The sequence below is a fragment of the Leptonychotes weddellii genome, chromosome X (genome assembly GCF_054177405.1).
Source record: "Leptonychotes weddellii isolate Sample4059 chromosome X, ASM5417740v2, whole genome shotgun sequence".
Classification (NCBI taxonomy): domain Eukaryota; kingdom Metazoa; phylum Chordata; class Mammalia; order Carnivora; family Phocidae; genus Leptonychotes; species Leptonychotes weddellii.
The window spans coordinates 93,399,172-93,417,368 of NC_138385.1; the positions used below are offsets into that span (position 1 = coordinate 93,399,172).

Sequence of the window (18,197 nt, forward strand, 5' to 3'; positions counted from 1 at the left end):
CAGCAGTTCTCTCCCCAGTGCTGCTTGGCTGGTTAACCAGCACCTTGTTTTCGAGCTTCCTGGCCTTAAGCATCGCAAGCTAGGATTTAAAGGACTGTGGCCAAAATCATCTCATAACCCCGCCCAAGCTGCTCTTTAGCCAACTCCTTTCTGCACTTGAGAGCCATAGGCGATCCAGTGAAATGGTTACCTCGCTTGCTATTTAATCTAATGGGGTCACTTTAAAAATAACTGGAAAGGCAGCTCTGGGCTTCTGTACTCCTATTAGCGTATTAAATACTATCAGAGGGCCTCATTATGAGGCAGTACGACCATATAGGTTTCCATGGCAGGGGCTCCAAGACTAGGACCTGATGAGGCTGCCATATGCTTTGTAAATGATAGTGTCATTACCCAGGCTCTCAAACAAATAGTGGACCATGTCGCTCTACGGCTGTGTTTCCAGCCAAATGCCTATTCAGTCCACAGGCGTTAAATGATGGCTATGTCTAGATACGGTTGTTCAAATGTCACCTCCTCTGTGTGAAGCCTTTCCTAAATCGCCAAAGGGGAGTTAGGCACTCTGTCTTCTGGCTCTCAAAGCCATGTGCGCGTCCAATTATAAAGCTTCCCAAAGTGCACTGTAATTTGTCCTCTTACATAGGAAATCCTGAAAGGAAAGGATCCATTTCATTCTTCTTGGCGTTCCCGGCACCAAATGCATAAGAGGTACTCACTAAATGCTTGTTTCACACAGAAAGAAAGGAAAGGAGGGAAAGAACTCGTGATTTACGTGGTTATTTTAATGGTCAGCCTCTGGACCATGAATTGCATTAGCTGTACTCTTTACGTGATCTGTCTAAAACTCTGAATTCGCTTAAAATGAAGAACTTCACCATATTTTTCCATTGTACGAAGAATGCTGAAATGTGACTTTGAGCACCACAAAGAGTCTTATAGCCAGCCTCCAATTGCTGAATGAACCAGCACTGACAGATGTTATTAGATGGTAATAACGATAATAACATTTATTGAGCATGGGCTAGGTTCTAGGCACTTGTTAATTTTATACGTATTAATCTTATTTCATCCACACACCATCCTATGAGGCATATACTATTATTATCATTCCCACTTACACTTTAGGACCTAGAGCCCAAAGTCAAACAGCAAATGAGTGGCAGAGCTGGGATTTGAACCCAGGCACTTAGACTCTCGAACCCCTACTTATGATCCTTACACTATACTGCCTCGGTGAGCACCTTATGTGTTTGCAAAATGAAGGTCCCAGCCTCTTCTCAGACGCTCTCTGACTTTCCTCCAGCTGAGCAGGGATGTGTTCTCCCAGCCTGAAAACAGAAAAAACAATTGGCAAAGTAATGTTCACAGTTTTAAACTCACTCGTTAACAGACTTGTGCCCCAAACAGTCGAGGTCAATGTCTCTCTCTCAGTGGGCACATCACCGTATGAAAACGCCAACAGGAAAGGTTGGAAAAGGCCATGGCAATACCAAATCATCCTGAACTAAGATGGCTTGTGCTCTTCAATTCGACACAGTTCAACACAACACTCTGAGCACCCCTATGTGGCAGGCACTGCTGAAGGACAGGGACATAGCAGGTGAGCCAAATGAACATGATTAGGTGGGGCAAACACATGGGTAAATAAGAAATTGAAATAAAATCACAAATTAAAATCTTTCTCTCCTATTGGAATATAAACTCCAGGTACCTAAAACAGTGCCAGGCACAGAATAGATATTTATTACATGAATAAATAAAAGCAATACGGTACGATAAGATCTCTAATAGGACAGGGATGGGGTGCAGAGAAAGAGCCCCATCCCAGTAAGGGGGATGAAGGAAGGCTTTCTAAACGTAGTGTCACTGGGGTGCCTGGCCGGCTCAGCTGGTAGAGCAGAGCGGGGTAACTCTTGATCTCAGGGTTGTGAGGGCAAGCCCCCTGCTGGGCATAAAGCTTAGTTAAAGAAAAAGGAAAGAAAAAGAAAAGAAGTGATGCCCCACCTGAGACCTGATGACTGAGCAGCCAGAAGTTAGAAGTTAACGGAGAAGAAAAGAGGTGGGGGAGAGAAGAGAGTGTTCTTGCCGATAATGTGTATTTCACAGTGCTTAACAAGGACGTGAGATGGGAGAGGTAAGACAAAAATCAGAATGCCCTGAGCTCCCAATTACAATACTGCAAGTAGATGTACAAGTGGGTAGAGAAAAGTGCCCGTCTGCTATTTTATTGAAAAATGGCAGCCTCTCTACCCCTGCAGGCTGGACTTACTCTCTCGGCTGTCTTGGCTGTCTCTCCTTCCTTTCTCACTTCCCCATTTCCCTACCAGGTTTGCCTTCACCTTCCTTGCTCTCAAATGCTCGTCTCAGGGTCTGCCTCTGAGGGAACCCAGACCAGTACATTTGGTTAGTCTATGGTGGCAGCAAGCTACGGAAAGACAGAGAGGAACGGAGAGGCTGGTTACCTCACAAGGGACAGACTGGGCATTGCCGGCGGACCTCTCCTACCCCGCAAGCGTCCTGGAGTTGGCCCCAGTTCCATCTTCTACCAAGGAAAAGTAATTCTAATGGGCAGCTCCTATTATTGGTCATGACACACACTGGGGAATATGCTAGACTCTAGACAGAGCAGCTGGATTTGGGAAGAGACTGAGAAAAGAAACAATGTGTGCTGATCTGTTCGGTGGTGAGGACTTAAGGTGTCTGTCCACTCATGGCCCCTGATACCTCAATGCCCAGTAGCACCCCTTTGGACAGTAGAAAGCAAAATATTAGAAATCATATTTTTATCTATTTTTAAATTCTTTTTTGAATTTCCTATTTTCATGTATGTTTGGTAATGTACACAATACATGAGTTCAGTAGTATTGATTACAAATACATTAACATACCCATATTAGGGGTCCATTCTCAAAGAGCTTGTACTGTGACAGGTTCACGATCAAAAACATTCAAAGAATCTTGATTTAAAGAGCCTTTTAAAGAGAGGAAAGGATGGGCGCCTGGGTGGCTCAGTTGGTTAAGCGACTGCCTTCGGCTCAGGTCATGATCCTGGAGTCCCGGGATCGAGTCCCGCATCGGGCTCCCTGCTCGGCGGGGGGTCTGCTTCTGCCTCTGCCCTCTTCCCTCTCGTGCTCTCTGTCTCTCTCTCTCCAATAAATAAATAAAATCTTTAAAAAATAAATAAATAAATAAATAAAGAGAGGAAAGGAATACCAAGTAATTTTATGTTTCAATAAAGAGAAAGGATCACACATATCTCCAGGGATGAATTCTGGGTATTGAAAAGCCACATTAAGGAAGAGAAAAGAGAGGCCAGATTTGGCAAGTCATTAGAAAGCCATTAAAAGAAATTAAAAGTGGGTTACAATTCATTATCGAGGGAAAGAAATTCATAAAGGCCAGTGCTGGCCAGATGTATCTGTTGGGGTCACCTGGTCAGCAGCCACAATGACAGGCTGAAATAGCTGTCATTATGTGTTGAAGTTTACAAGGTCAGCTTTGAGAAGGCTACAAAAGTTGAGCTCTCCATGGTTGTAATTTAATAAACAGAAGATTGGTGGGTATGAGAATTTACATTTTGACCACTGCTTAATCTAACCCTAGCTTGGTCCTAGATGGCTTTAAGTTAAAACCAACCAACCCACAAACAAACAGACTTCTAAAATTAACCCTGAATGTTCAGAAATCAAATCAAAAAGCTTCAGAGAGAGTCACGGTCTGGGTAGACTAAGGGCACATTACCCACTCCACCCGTCTCTCCGGCAGAATGAAGCTCTAAAACACCTGGACAGGATCCATGGAGCAGCTATCTGAGGACTGTGGCAGGCACACCCAAGATGGCCCCCAATAATCCCCGCCTCCTGGTATTCATGCTCTTGTGTAATCCCCTCTCCTTCAGTATAAGGCTGGACCTTGTTAGTGACTGATTTCTAATCAATAAAATCGGCAAAGGTGTTGGCATATTGTTTCTGTGACTAGGTTATAAAAGACTGTGACTTTCTGTCTTGCTAGCAGACTCTCTCTATTGCCTTCACAGCTTGTGTGCTTTTGATGAAGTAAGCTGCTATGGTGGAGAGGCCTACATGACCGAGGACTGAAGGAAGTCTCTGACCAAAAGCCAGCAAGGAACGGAGGCCCTCGGTCAAACAGACCTCAAGGAAATGAATCCTGCCAACAACCACTTGAGATTGGAAGTGGATCCTTCTCCGGTTAAGCCTTCTGATGACTGTGGCCTAGCCAACACCTTGACTGCCGCAGCTCTTGGGGACCCAGGTAAGCCACGCCCGGACTCCTAACCCAAACCCACAGAAGCTGTGAGATCATAAATGTGCATTTTAAGCTTCTAAGGTTTTTGGTAATTTGTTACATAGCAATGAATAAGTAACACAAGGACTCTGAAAAGTAAGTAGCAGAAGGAAGATTGAGGAAGAAGATCAGAGTTTGAAGTATCACAAAACTGGTGGTGAGTTGGCCATTTTCTTCCCTCCAGTTCCCCTAGCCTGGATCCGAGGAAGCACATATTCAAAATAAAGCCACAATGAGATAACACAGTACACCTATTAGGACAGTTAAAAACAATCTAATCATACCCAGCGCTGGTTAGGATGTAGCGTGACTAGAACTCTCATGCTTTGCTGGTGAGGATGCAAAATAGTACATTTACTCTGAAAAATAGTTCGGTAGTTTCTTGTAAAGTTGAACATACACTTTACCATATGACAGCGCGATCCTACCCCTGGGTGTTTACTCTAGAGAAATGAAAGCCTATATTCACACAAAAGCTTATGCATAGGTTCATACGGTCAAACACTGCAAACAGCCCAGATGTCCTTCGGTGGGTGAATGGATGCATGTCTGTGGGACCTCTGTACAATGGACTACTACTTAACAAGAAAAAGGGACAAATTATTGATACACACAACCTGAATGAATCTCAAAGGCATTATGTTGAATAAAAGAACCCGTCTTAAAATGTCGCATACATTTCTATGACATTCTTGGGAAGATAATACCACAGTGACGGGGAACTGCTCAGTGGTTGTCAGGGCTAAGGGCGGGGGCGGGGGTGGAGGATGTGACTACAAGAGGATAGCAAGAGCAAGTTTGGGGGGCAGTGTTCTGTATCCTAATTAGGGTGGTGGTTACACTAATCTAGCCATGTGTCCAGATTCACAAAACTGTACAAGTCGACTTTACTGTACATGATTTTTAAAATAAAAAGCTTCAGAGCTGGCTCTGGTTTAGTGCCTTGGGGTGTGCAAGATATTAAAGTCCCTGCGGGCTGAGTGTGCCAAGGGCCGCCCTAAATCCCAGCCAGAAGCAGCGCCTTCTACTGTAAACTACGAGTGCTAAGGAAAACACTGGCCCTTCCCTCTGACTTCACCTTTGGCTCTCTGTCCATGAGCAAAACTCAAAAAACAGAGATCCCAGTCAGAAAATGTACCCCAACCATTCTTTATTCAACAGGTACTTACTGAGCATGTTCTAGCTACAAGGCAGGGATACAATAATGAATACATTCTGATCCATCTCCCTTGCAGGTTCACGGTTGAATGAGGGACACGGGTCTGTCCACAAGTAATTTCCAGACAGGAGGTGTAGGTACAGAGATATGCCCACATACTGTTGGAGTCTAGGAGGATAGTAGTTCTGCCAGGGCAAGTGAGGAAATACTTCATAGAACATGAAAGGTGGGAAAAGGCATTCCAGGGAGCATGGGAGCATGATATATTTGAGTAATGTTTCCTGAGACTGGGGGGTAGGGGGTGTATAGAGCAGAGGATGGGGAGGTAGGTTGGGACCAGCTGTGATCATTCTTGTAAACCATAACAAAGAATTCATACTTTAACTCATCAGTCAGGGATTACAATTTTAAATGCTCGCATGGGCTGGGGCAGGTGAGATAAATGAATAAAGCAGCCTAGGTAGAAGTGATGGGACATTCTAGAGAGTTTGTGTCTGAATGAGGCAGCTGCTACTTACTGGTAGCTCCCTCCTGGGCTGCCATCCAGAAATCCTGGCCCAGGGTTGCCCAGTGTAATTTTTCAAGAGAAGCTGAACATATTTTTATGTAAAATCTCCCTACTTTTAAATGTCAGTGTATTTCTGCAAATTTAGGATGCCATCGATTATAAGGTACATCACTATTTTACGTACCAAGAAGAAGGAAAAAAGCCCCCCATCAAACCATGACACTCCATCGATTTTAAGACACATCCCAATCTCAGAGGTGCTAAAATGTGAAAAACACGGTCATCTTAGAATCAATGCAATGCAGTCATTCTCATCTTCTCAGAACACGGTACAAGCTCCACGGATTCGGTGTGAGGCTGCCAGACGGCGAACTCAATCTCTAAGTGAAGGGAAGCCTGAGGGTGCTCTGATTAGATTCAAGCTTGAGGAGGATCACTCTGAGGGTCAGATGATGAGGAACTGGGGGAAAGCCAGCCATAGGAAGACTGACAAGGAAGCCCCGGCCACAATCCAGGAGATGAGAAGGGCTGGATTAAAGCGGGGGGTGGTGGGGGTAGAGAGGAGGGGCCCGATGTGAAAGCCTTTCCCGTCATAAATCCCACAGGTCCCGGACTGGGTATAGGAAGTGAGGGAGGTTTCTAGTTTGAAATAATAGATGGATTAATCACTTCTTCAGTATTTACTTTGTGTCCACCCTATGCCAGGCATGACGCCAAGTGCTGGGTGTACCGTGGTGGGTAAGACAGACACTGTCCCTGCCCTCTTGTCATTTACAGTCTGGTGGGCAATGCCATTAACTATGGGAGAGTATTAGCGGGTACAGGGGTAGGACACGAAGGGGAGGCGGAGAAAAATAACAAGTTTACATGTCCCGAAGGCAGCAGAAGCCTGAGTGTAGAGCCCAGGAAATAAGTCAGGTCTATAGATTCTCATTAAGAGGTCATCAGGTTATGGATAACAACTGAGGCGGGTGGAGAAGATGAAAGAGCCAGGGAGAGCTGGTAGAGAAAGAAGGCAAGAGGGGGCAAAAGCAGAAGCCTGGGGAATTGAGACATTTAAAGGAAAGGAGGAGGAGGAAGGAACAAAGTAGACTAAAAAAGCAACAATCTGGAAAGGAAGAGGCCCGGGAGAGAGGGGTATCTGTAAACCAAAGGAGACAGGTATTCTCATATAATCCAATTTACTTGCATCTATAATTACTGTGTAGAAGTAATTTACCTTGGCAATGTACAATTCAGATTTTTCAGAGTTACGGGTATTGTGCATGAATGCCAAATAGGCTTATCAGAACTGCTTATTTAGAGAGTTGTGATATTTTTAAATATTGCCACAATCTGTTCCTTTAGCTTGTATGTGCTTTGCGTTTTGCATGTATCTCAGTTTGACATCTAGCATGAGTCAATGGCAGAGTAATGGTAATTTCTTACTTCTTATTTTCCTTCTGCAGGAGCTATAATCTGCCATTCCAAGACAAAAATAAAACAAGAATATACATTTATGCAACTGCCTTTCATATCAAGGCACTGGGAATTGGGTAAAACTGATCTAGGTACACAGTGGAGTCCCCTTGCAAGATCATCATGAGGTTCTTGGCCTAGCTGAGCCTGTGATGTGGTAAGACACTCTGGTCCTCTGGAATTGCTCAGAAAGGTCCTTCATTTTATAGGAGAGGACACAAGGCCCAGAGAGGTTAGGTGGCCTCCCCAACATTACAGTCTTACGATTCGGTGGCCAATACTCCTTCTACACCAAGGTGACCCAATTCTACCCTATAAAGATCGCCCAAATATAAATTATAGTAAAATATATAAAAATACATATTAAAGTATGATAAACACCATACACAAAACATGGAGTCTACCAGAGTTGGTGAAACAAACAGAGGAAGAAGGCTAACTTTCAATCATATGGTTCCATGCCTGCCCAGATTTCATTCAACTCATCTGCTCCATTAAGCGCTCTTACCCTTCTAAGTTTTATCAGTTCTGCACTGGTTCAAGGAAAATAGACTCCTAGATCTTCACTTTGTTGGTCGCTGAATCTTTCAGCCTGACCTGCAGGCTCAGGACACTATCTATTGTCACGCTTATAGGTCTTACTTAAAGAGAAATCCTCAGCCTCATCTGGAATTTTCCAGAGGTAAATTCTAGAATGATTCCTTAATAGGTTGCCTTGGCAACCCCACAATGTCAGAAGCAGATATGACAGTACCTGCCAACAGAATGTGAACAACACAAGCTGGATGAGAGAACCACTTCCTGTTTATTGGAAAGGCAGATTCCAGGTCCTTCAAGCTTTCTTTCTGCCACTATTTGCCTCCCTGTCAACCATTTTTGCATCATGAACACAGAAAATAAAGAACAGTTGGTTTCTTGGAGGAACGTTGAAACTATTAGCTAAAACAAGGCCTGGGAAAGATCCATGGCTTTCTTTTCAAAAGCCTTGCTGCTATTGCCCGAGAGGACTAAGCACTCATTGTGAAGCCTTTAGAAAAGTTTTCAGAGAATTTTCTTTAAGAGCACTTATTCTTGTCTTGGTTTCATTCATATATTCATTCAACAAATAGGTCAAAGGCAGGCCACCCCAAAATGTGCCACTTTGGCACAGAGAGATTATTTCCAGCTAAAATCAATCAAGGCCCCAAAAGACACATGAAGAAACTTGAACCTTCCCCCTAACTGTGTAAAAGAATTTATACAGAGGACCTGCTCCAGGAAGAGAGCTGTCGCTACATAGCTAACTATATCATGATATGAACTAGGTATGGTAGACAGGAAGGAACCTAACAAGACCTGTTTGATCAAATTCCTCTCTATGTCCCATTGTTTCTGAGTGGCCCAGCAAACATTTGTTTACCCAACATCTACTCTTTTTCATCTTCCTGTGAATTGCTTCCCTTCCCTTTGAAGTCCCAGACTCCTACCCTCTTCTCCTTGGTTCAGGATGACATATAGACCTCATCATGCCTATCTTTGGGATCTCATGTCTGTGTGGATTTCCTGCATGTACATAATTAAGTTTTATTTTCTCCTGTAAATCTGCTTCATGTCAGTTCAATTCTTAGACCAGCAGGAAGAACTTTGAAGGGTATAAAAAGATTTTTCTTCCCCAACATCTCCCTTTTAGGTCTGCTTCTCACTACCAAACACAATTCCTGCTGGTTTGTCATATTCCTGCTGGTGTGGCTATGTGAAAAAGACACTATGAAAACAAGCTGGTGAGAGATCCAAGATTTCTATGCATTGTTTTTCCTGAGAAGGTTGTGAAATATAGGGCCTAGAGCAAACTACTGTCATTTTTTAAAAATTAAAAATGAAGTTTTCTGTGCACAGAATAGGAGGATTAGGAAAGGGAACCAGGAGTAAGTTCTTGTTATTTCATAAAAATATCAGACCTGCCACGTAACAGCTGTGTGTGAATTTGAGAAAATTTTATATTACCTCTCTGTGCCTGTTTCTTAGAAAACCAGCATATAAAAAAAGAAAAGAGAGAAAAGAAAGGAAAGGAAAAGAAAAAGAAAAACTTGGATAGTAATAGTACCACCACACTGGGTTAAAGTAAGGAATAAATGACTTAATATATATCATGGCAGCCTAGTTAGTTGCCTAATCAATATCCATTCTCCCTTTCTTCCTTACAAGTAAAATCTCAATTTTGTTCTAGGTGGCAATGGGCTTAGCCAACAAAATTTGATTTGCTAGGTTCCCTTGCAGTTAGGGGTGGTCATGTGACACAGTTCTGGATAACAAAATATAAGCTGAAATCTACTGGCTGAGGTTCCCAGAAAAGCTATTTTCCTGATTTAAAAAAAAAAAAAAAAAGACAAGACTCAGCTGACATGAGCCCTTTCCTCTTTGCCCTTCCCCCATTCTGCCTGGAACCAGGACACGATGTCTGGAGGAGGAGCAGCCTTCTTGTGAGCATTAGGAAGAGAGCCTCATGCTGAGAATGATAATGCAGAAAGGTTGAAAGATGAGCCTGAGACATGGATAATAATGTGAAGTTGCTTCTCTCGTGACTTCATATCACATGGCATAAAAACCAACCCCTCTGTGTTAAGTCCTTGCTATTTCACTTACCTTATTACATGCAGCCAACCACATTCTCTAACCAGTATACCTATAAAGCAGTTTTAGTAGTGCCTAGCTCATCATTAGTATTCAATAAATGTTAGCTGTTGTTACTATTATAATTTGCACAGCATTCTGTTCCCTAACCAGATGGTTAGCAAGTATTCCCCTCACTTCCTTGCAATAGTACCCCAATTTTCCTTTTTGAAATCAACTCTCTCCTTATTCTCAGCCCTGTGGTTTCCATGGGATTGACATCACCCCTACTTTAAGTATAGGCCCTGGGAGCACCTGGGTGGCTCAGTCAGTTAAGCATCTGCCTTGGCTCAGGTCATGATCTCAGGGTCCTGGGATTGAGCCCCACATCAGGCTCCATGCTTAGCGGGAAGCCTGCTTCTCCCTCTGCCCCTCCCCCAGCTCACGCACGTTCTGGCTCCCTCTCCCTCTCTATCCCTCTGTTGCTCTTAAATAAATAAATAAAATCTTAAAAAAAAAAAAAAAAAGTATAGGCCCTGATAGGCTTAAGCAAATCAGCATGAGCCCACGTCCCAAACAACAGTGATTGTCAAGGGATGGGCCCATAACTCAGGCCTCAGGCAGTGAACACATCACCTTTACTTGGCAAAAGGGAGTGTTCAGGTGGGCATGTAGCTAAAGACTGGCAATATAAGTGAATCTCGGGGTTCCTGGAGAGAGCGCTGGGATCTAGACTCACTGTCCTGCCCCAGGTGTGGTGCTCTGGGGAAGGCCGGCACCACGAGGAGAGCCGGTGTGAGGGGTACAAGGGTGACCAGGAGAGGGCAGGGAAATAGAGCTGGGGCCCTCCATCGGAAATCTCGGCATGACATTTTACCTTACGAATTTTCAAGTCACATTCATTTGAGACTGGTTTTGCTAACTTGGTTTGGATTCAGTCGTCTGTCACTTGCGATCACAAGATTCCTTCTGACACTGTCAGACGGGGAAAAAAGAAAAAAAAAAGAAGAATTTAACATAAGGATTATAGACTTATTTTTTTTTTTAAGATTTTATTTATTTATTTGAGAGAGAGAGAATGAGAGACAGAGAGCATGAGAGGGAGGAGGGTCAGAGGGAGAAGCAGACTACCCGCTGAGCAGGGAGCCTGATGCGGGACTCGATCCCGGGACCCCAGGATCATGACCTGAGCTGAAGGCAGTCGCTTAACCACCCAGGCGCCCAGGATTATAGACTTAAAAGAAACTTTCCGTACTCTTGCCTAGTGCATCTATGTAATCAAACCTAGGGTCAAGCACAGTGTAAATTCATACCCAAATTGCCTTTCCAACAGAAAGGAACAGCAATAAAATCTGCAATTTGCAATCGTGTAAATTCATTCATATTTCTTTTCCAAAAGTGAAAACCCAGGCAATTGAAAGTGTTTTATTTTTGTTTTTTTGTAAATATGTCCAGGACAACTCCTTTAAGAATAGATGTGTATTTGGGTTTTAGAATGAACGCTGGACCCAGAGGCTGACACTGTAAACCTGTGACTAATACTGAAACAGTATTCACAGACAGTTGTCATGGCAGCCTGCTCATTCTGCACAAAATAGAACCCCCTGAATTTTAACAGGATTTATCAGAGGAAAGCTGCTAGCCGGTAGACAGCCTCTAACTGAGTTAAACAACCTGCTAATTGGTTTTATTATTACATTAGCCCTCAGACTATACCCTAATTATATTCCCCCCAAATCACAAATACTTAAAATCACTAATAAAAACCCATAATATAATTTTTGTTTAACACCTGCATCACTCTTGAAATCTTCCCATCAGACTATGAGGAACAACTTAGAGGCAAGTCCCATTGTGTGCACTGTTGAATCTCCTTGTAAATCTAAAGAAGATAGTAAGTGCTGGGCAAGTCGAGGGAGTAGCCAATTTCATTTCCGTCAACAATTAGCATTGGCTAGATGCAGCTATCAGATATTTCCTTTTAAGTGGGATTCTGTAGGAGAGGGGAGTGGCCAAATTGTTCTGTGCTCAGTTACAAAGTCCCAAGGGAGTGACTTTAGAAACTAGTGGCATCTCAAGACATACAAACAAGGGAGGTGAAGACAAAGGATTTTCACCTGATCTGTTCATCTCCTGGGTGGCTATCTCTACCAAATTTAAGCTCATTGGTTGTGACTGGTTGTGACTGTGAGTGATTTTGGAGATTAGAGATAGCTGGTGTTGAGAGGAATACCACACGAGGCCATCTTTACTGTTAGACAGACTTTTCACATATCACCCTGCCCCCTCTCCCCTCTGCCTTCTCTTCTTTTGAGTCTCTACTTTGAGAGGAGACAGGGTCTATTAAAATTCAATAACATCCTGAGTTAGGAAAACAACATCAAACCATTATCATCCATTAACAGCTTGGAACAAATCAGTCCTTCAGGTAAATTACTGTTCTTCAAACTCCTTGAGATGGGGCCATTTCATACACTTAAAAAAAAAAAAAAAACACAAAACCCAAACTCCCACACTACCCAATACTGTGCTCCTAGACATATTGCAGGCCAAGGGACTGTGACACAGAGCAGCCCCTCAGTAACTGGTGGGCAGATCAGAGACACTGTCAAAATGATATAGGAGACATCTAAGGGTGAGAAATGTGGAAATGTTGAATCGGTAGGTATATATTTTCCCTTCATGTAACTGAAACTCCTACTAAACAACGGCATTACAAATTAGGGGTTTTATTTTTCACATGAAACGAAGAATCTGGAAGTACGAAATCTGCGGCTGGGACCCAGGCACCTTCTTTCTTTCAGCCGAGTCACGTAGCTTTCTTATTCAAAATTGTCAACTCACGGTCACAAAGTAGCTGCTCTACCTCCAACATCCACATTTGCATTCCAGGCAGAAAGCAAACAACTAAGGGCAAAATGACGCATACCACCTGAGTCTACCTTCATTTAAAGAAATGGTTTTGGAAGCCCCCCTGCTTCCAAACATCTCATGGCCAGAACTGTGCTGTGCAGTCTCTTTTAGCTGCAAGGGAGCCTGGGGAATCAAGCTGTTTTAGCTGGATACATTGCCAAATGAAACAAAATCAGGCAGTGCAGTGTAGAGGTTGAATACAGCCTACGGAGCTAGCTGGCCTGGTGTAAAGCCCTGCTCCTTATTTACTAGCTGTATGACTTACACAAGTCACTTAATTATTCTATGCCTCCGTTTCCTCATCTATAAGCCAGGCACGACAACCTTTTCTCACAGGGTTCTGTGTGGATTAAATGAGTTAATCTGAGCAAAGAGTTTAGAATGGTCTCTAATACCTAGCAAGTACTATACAAGGGTTTATTCTTATCTTTATTACTGAGGAAAAGAAGAATGAATTGGGGGTAAGCAACCAACGGTACCCCAGATGTGTTGCCCACTCTCGACCCCCACCTGTCCTGGCTACTGGGCTCCGGGCGAGCAAGTACCCTGCTGTGTTTGAGAACCACTGGCTGGCTCCCAAGACACAATGACACCGAAACCCTGCCCTGCTGGAAGGGGCTCTTTCCCCATTTACTGGGAACTGAAGGCAACCAAAACTTCCGAGCATCTGAGACAGGACCCCACTGCCAGGCACTGCGCTGATGCCCATCCACTTTCCATGAATCATCAGGACTCCTTCTGTCGCGAGCGTCAGCGAACCCACTCCCAGCTGGCCCAAGCAAAACCGGGAATGCCTTCTTCCAATAACTGAGGAGTCAACAGGCGTACGTAAGGCATGGCTTGGTGGAGGCCTTACAGGACGGCATCCAATCGTTCTCCTTCTCAGCTCTAACCCCTCGCTCCATTCTTAGGCTTCAGGCAGGCAGCAGATGTCTTCATGCTTTGTGGTCACTCACTCCCTTCTCCATTCCCCGCATTTGACTCCCACCTCCTCAAAGGAGAAACAAGACGTTCGCTTTTCCAGCCTCTCTCCAGACAAGAGCACAGGGGGGTAACTTAGGCTCCGCCAGAGACTTCACTTAAGAGGGCAGCACGAGGAGCCACGGGGTTATGAAATCCATCTTGTGACAACATTAGTGACAGAGGGGTTCAGTTTTTAGAGGCGTGGCGCCCCATCACTGGCTTGAGTTGCTGCCTCTGTACTCAGTGGGCGTCTTGGCTGGTGCAGCCCCGCGGTGAGATTAAGACATTATTCCTGGCTTTGGAGTCTCCAAGGCCTTTTTGGAGATACTGTACACCACCAACTATCCTTTAATAAACTCATTTTCTTGTGAAACTAGCAGAAGTGTTGAATCCAGTTAGGTGATGTGAGGCTTTGGTAACAAACAATCCCAAATCTTCATGGCTTACAATGATCAAGGTTTACTTTTCACTCTGATTCCATGGCCAGCGTAGGTTGGCGGCAGTTCCATCACCTGGGGTCTTTTCTCTAAGACTCAGGACAACCTCTCTCTGAGCGTTGTTTTTCCCATAGCAAAGGGCAACACTGAAGTAGCGAATCCCAAGCTGGCTCTTCACACTTCTGCTTGGAAGCGATACACATCACTTCTGCCCACATTCAATCGGCCGAACAAGTCACTCAGTCAAGCCTACGGCGGGGGAAATGGTGTTAAAATCCCACAGGGGGAAGAGCAGTGAGTACTGTGAACAAGAGGGTTCTGCTGTATGCGACTACGAGTCCGGTCTGATACATTGCAATAGTCAGGTGAGGGCAGCAGAACCTCCAGCCTCGGGATGATCTCACGTTCAAGTCAAGGATCGAGGAACAAGGAAATGTCTCTTCTTGGAGTTCAGGGAAAAGCCCCAGGATTAGCTCTGATTGGGAGTAACTGAGCCGGCTCTGAACAGATTCCCAACCCTGAAGAGATTCATTCAAGACATATTTACTGGACCCTTACTATGTATCCGGTATGAGGCCCTGTGGAGCAAAGCAGTGAACAGAACCAAATCCACACCTTCATGGAACTTGCATTCTAGTTCAGGATGGCGGGGGACAAGCAACAAAACGAGTAAGTAAATATCCAGCAAATGAGATGGCAGTAAGTCTTGCAAAGCAAAATAAGGCAGGAAAGGGGGATATCGCATTTCCAGTGTGAAGAAGGGGGGGGGAAGAGTAACTGTAAATAGGGCAGTCAGGAGAGGCCTTGCTGACAAGATATTTGGGCAAATACCTGAGCAAGGTGAGAGCGAGCAATGGGATGGCCTAGGGAATGAGCATTCAAGGCTGAGAGAACAGCAGGTCCAAAGGCCCCGAGGCAGAAGAGGCCCAGTGTGTTTGAAGAACAGCAAGCAGGCAAGTGTGGCCGGAGTACACAGTAAAAGAAAAGGCAAAGTAATAGGATGTATAATCCAAGAGGTAATGGACGGGGGAGAAGGCGCATCACACAGGGCCTGGCAGGCCACTGTATGCCCTTGGCTTTCACTCTAGCTACGGTGAGGAGCTATTGGAGGGTTCTGAGCAGAGGAGTGAGACGATCCAACTTACCTTTTAAAAAGGTCACTCTGGCTACTGTGCAGAGAATATTCCATAGGGAGAAAAGGGCAGAAGCTGGGAGGCCGGGATATGAGGTGTTTGGCAATGACCCAGGCCAAATGGGATGATGGCCTTGACTGCTGTGGTAGCAGAGGAGACACAGAAAGTGACGGATCGGATTCTACATAGATCCTAAAGGGGAAGCCAATAGGATTTGCTAGTAGGATTAGATTCAGGGTATGAGGAAAAGAAGAATCAAGTCTAATTCAAAGTTTTGGGCCTCAATAGGTGGAAAGATGAAGCTGTTGCGATCTGACAGAAGGAAGAGAGAGGGGAGCAGATTGAAGGTGGACATCAGGAGCTTCGCTGCAGCTCTGATAGGTTTGAGATGCCTATTAGACACACATCTAAATGGACATGTGGAGCAGGTAGATTCGGAGTTTGGGAGGAAAGTCTCAATGAGGTTATAGGTGTTATTTCAAGCCATTCAAATGAATGAGGTCGTCCAGGGGGTGGGAATGAATAGAGAAGAAGTCCAAGTGCAGAGGTGACTGAGAAGCGGTGACTCCCAAGGTAGGAAACAAAAATCGGGAGAGGACGGGGTCCTAAAAGCCAGGAGGGCAAAGTGCTTCCAAAAGGAGAGGAATCGGAGACAGTGCCTATGGACACATCTTTCTAGGAGTTCTGCTGCAAAGAGGAGCAAACAAATCAAACTAGCTACAGGCAGAAAGGGGATCAAGAGTTGATTTTTTTTATTCTTTTTTTCAGAATTTTATTTATTTGACAGAGCGAGAGAGGGAACACAAGCAGGGGGAGCAGGAGAGGGAGAAGCAGGCTCCCCGCTGAGCAGGGAGCCCGACGTGGGGCTCGATCCCAGGGATCATGACCTGAGCCGAAGGCAGACTGAGCCACCCAGGCGCCCCTCAAGAGTTCTTTTTAATGCTGAGAGAGATTGCAGCGTTGCTCGTAGGCTCATCCGAAGGAGAGAACAGAGAAGGTAAATAATGATGTAGGAGAAAGGGGACTTGCTGGAGTGATTTCCAGGAGGAGGCAAGAGCAGGTGGCGGGCTGGATTTTGAGAGGAATGCAGACAGTTCATCTAGGACCGGATCTCTCAGCGACAGCACTACGGACATCGGGGACTGGGTAAGCTTTGCCGTGGGGGCCTGTTGTGTGCTTGGCAGGATGTTTCACAGCATCCCCGGTCCCTACCCCCTAGAAGTCAGCAGCACACCAACCCCTGCAGCCACGCTGTGACAACCAAAAGTGTCTGCACACATTACCAAATGGCCCCCAAGATTTCGCCCCCCACCAGGGGACATTTTGGGTGGTCACAGCTGGGGGGAGGGGTGCTAGGGGCATCGAGTGGGTAGAGGCCGGGGATGCTGTGAGGCATCCTACCATGCACAGAACGACCCTCACGACCAAGAGTTACTCAGTCCCAAATGTCAACACAGCTGCTGAGAAGCCCTGATCTACAGGAAGGGGCCTGGTCGAGATCTCTGATGGCACAGATACCGGCGGGTGGGCAGAGGTGGTGGGGACTTGTGGAAGTTCTCTTCTCATTGCTTCCATCTCTTTATTGAAAAAAGAAGCAGGTTCATCAGCTGTGAGGCTGGGAAGGAGGTACAGGAAGTTCAGGGAGAGAAGATATGAAACTGTCCTTTAGGAGAAGAGGGGAATGAATGGACGGGGAAGTAGACGCGATTCTAGGCTACATTAAGCGTTCACTTGAGGTAAGTAGTCAAGAATTTAGTGTGAAATCAGTTGACCTGGATACGTGTTCCTCTTGGGGCCATATACAAGGGCAGAGTATGGAGAGAGCTGGACTTCACAGACTGTGGTTTTGCCAACAAGTACAAGCAACAAAAGGGCGCACGAGTGATAAAAATGACCACAGAAGTTGAGCCGGGTAAGAAGACAGAGGGATGTAGATGACTATGAAAAGGAAGGTGGGCAAAGAGCAACAAACATCAAATATCCATTCCAATAGGCTACTTTCAAATGTTTCGAACATGATGAGCTGCAAAAGGGAGGAAATTAAGGTGAGCTGACATACTAAGGTAATGACGTTGTCTTAGTAAATACTGGAGCACGATACTGAAAGAGTATAACCATTTCTAAATGTAACCAGATAAACGGAGCTTCCTAAGTCAGCTCAGTGTTTGGGGCCATGGTTTCCTTGGTTGAGTTGCTCTCCATCAGTGAAGCCATCCGCTAGGGAAGCCACACCAAACATCCGAGAAATCAGGGGACTCAAAAGTTTGAAGTGACTTCTAGTCCTTATTTACTAGTTTGTTGATGGATTTGACTTACAGTTGTTCAGATGCTTATGGGCATACCTGGGGGCGGGGGGCAGGCCTCACACATCTGACTGAACTGCCTGAAGTACCAGGCAAAACTGTGGCCATCTGAAAGGCTATCCATGATGCTGACGCTTCCAAGGTCAAAGTCACCAACGGTTGTTTCTGGGCAGGCTTTTGTTTCCTGCTTTTGAGGACTTCATCTTAAAATTACAAAGGAGGGGGCGCCTGGGTGGCTCAGTTGGTTAAGCGACTGCCTTTGGCTCAGGTCATGATCCTGGAGTCCCGGGATCAAGTCCCGCATCGGGCTCCCTGCTCGGCAGGGAGTCTGCTTCTCCCTCTGACCCTCCTCCCTCTCATGCTCTCTGTCTCTCATTCTCTCTGTCTCAAATAAATAAATAAAATCTTTAAAAAAAAAAAATTACAAAG

At 45.1% G+C, this 18,197-nt stretch overlaps 1 protein-coding gene across 6 annotated transcripts in view; it reads right to left on the minus strand.

The window, feature by feature from the left end:
* Nucleotides 1-18,197, minus strand: part of PPEF1 (protein phosphatase with EF-hand domain 1) — a 124,261-nt gene that overhangs the window by 103,594 nt on the left and 2,470 nt on the right. For 2 of the 6 annotated variants that reach the window (XM_081809098.1, XM_081809095.1), the window contains exons 1-3: nt 15,478-18,147; nt 10,897-10,994; nt 1,242-1,328 (exon numbers count right to left, since the gene is read on the minus strand). The gene's annotated coding sequence lies outside the window, so the exon portion shown is untranslated. Of the gene's footprint in view, nt 1-1,219; nt 1,329-10,896; nt 10,995-15,477; nt 18,148-18,197 lie in introns of those variants that run through there. The other 4 variants (XM_081809096.1, XM_081809093.1, XM_081809097.1 and 1 more) reach the window with 2 other exon arrangements.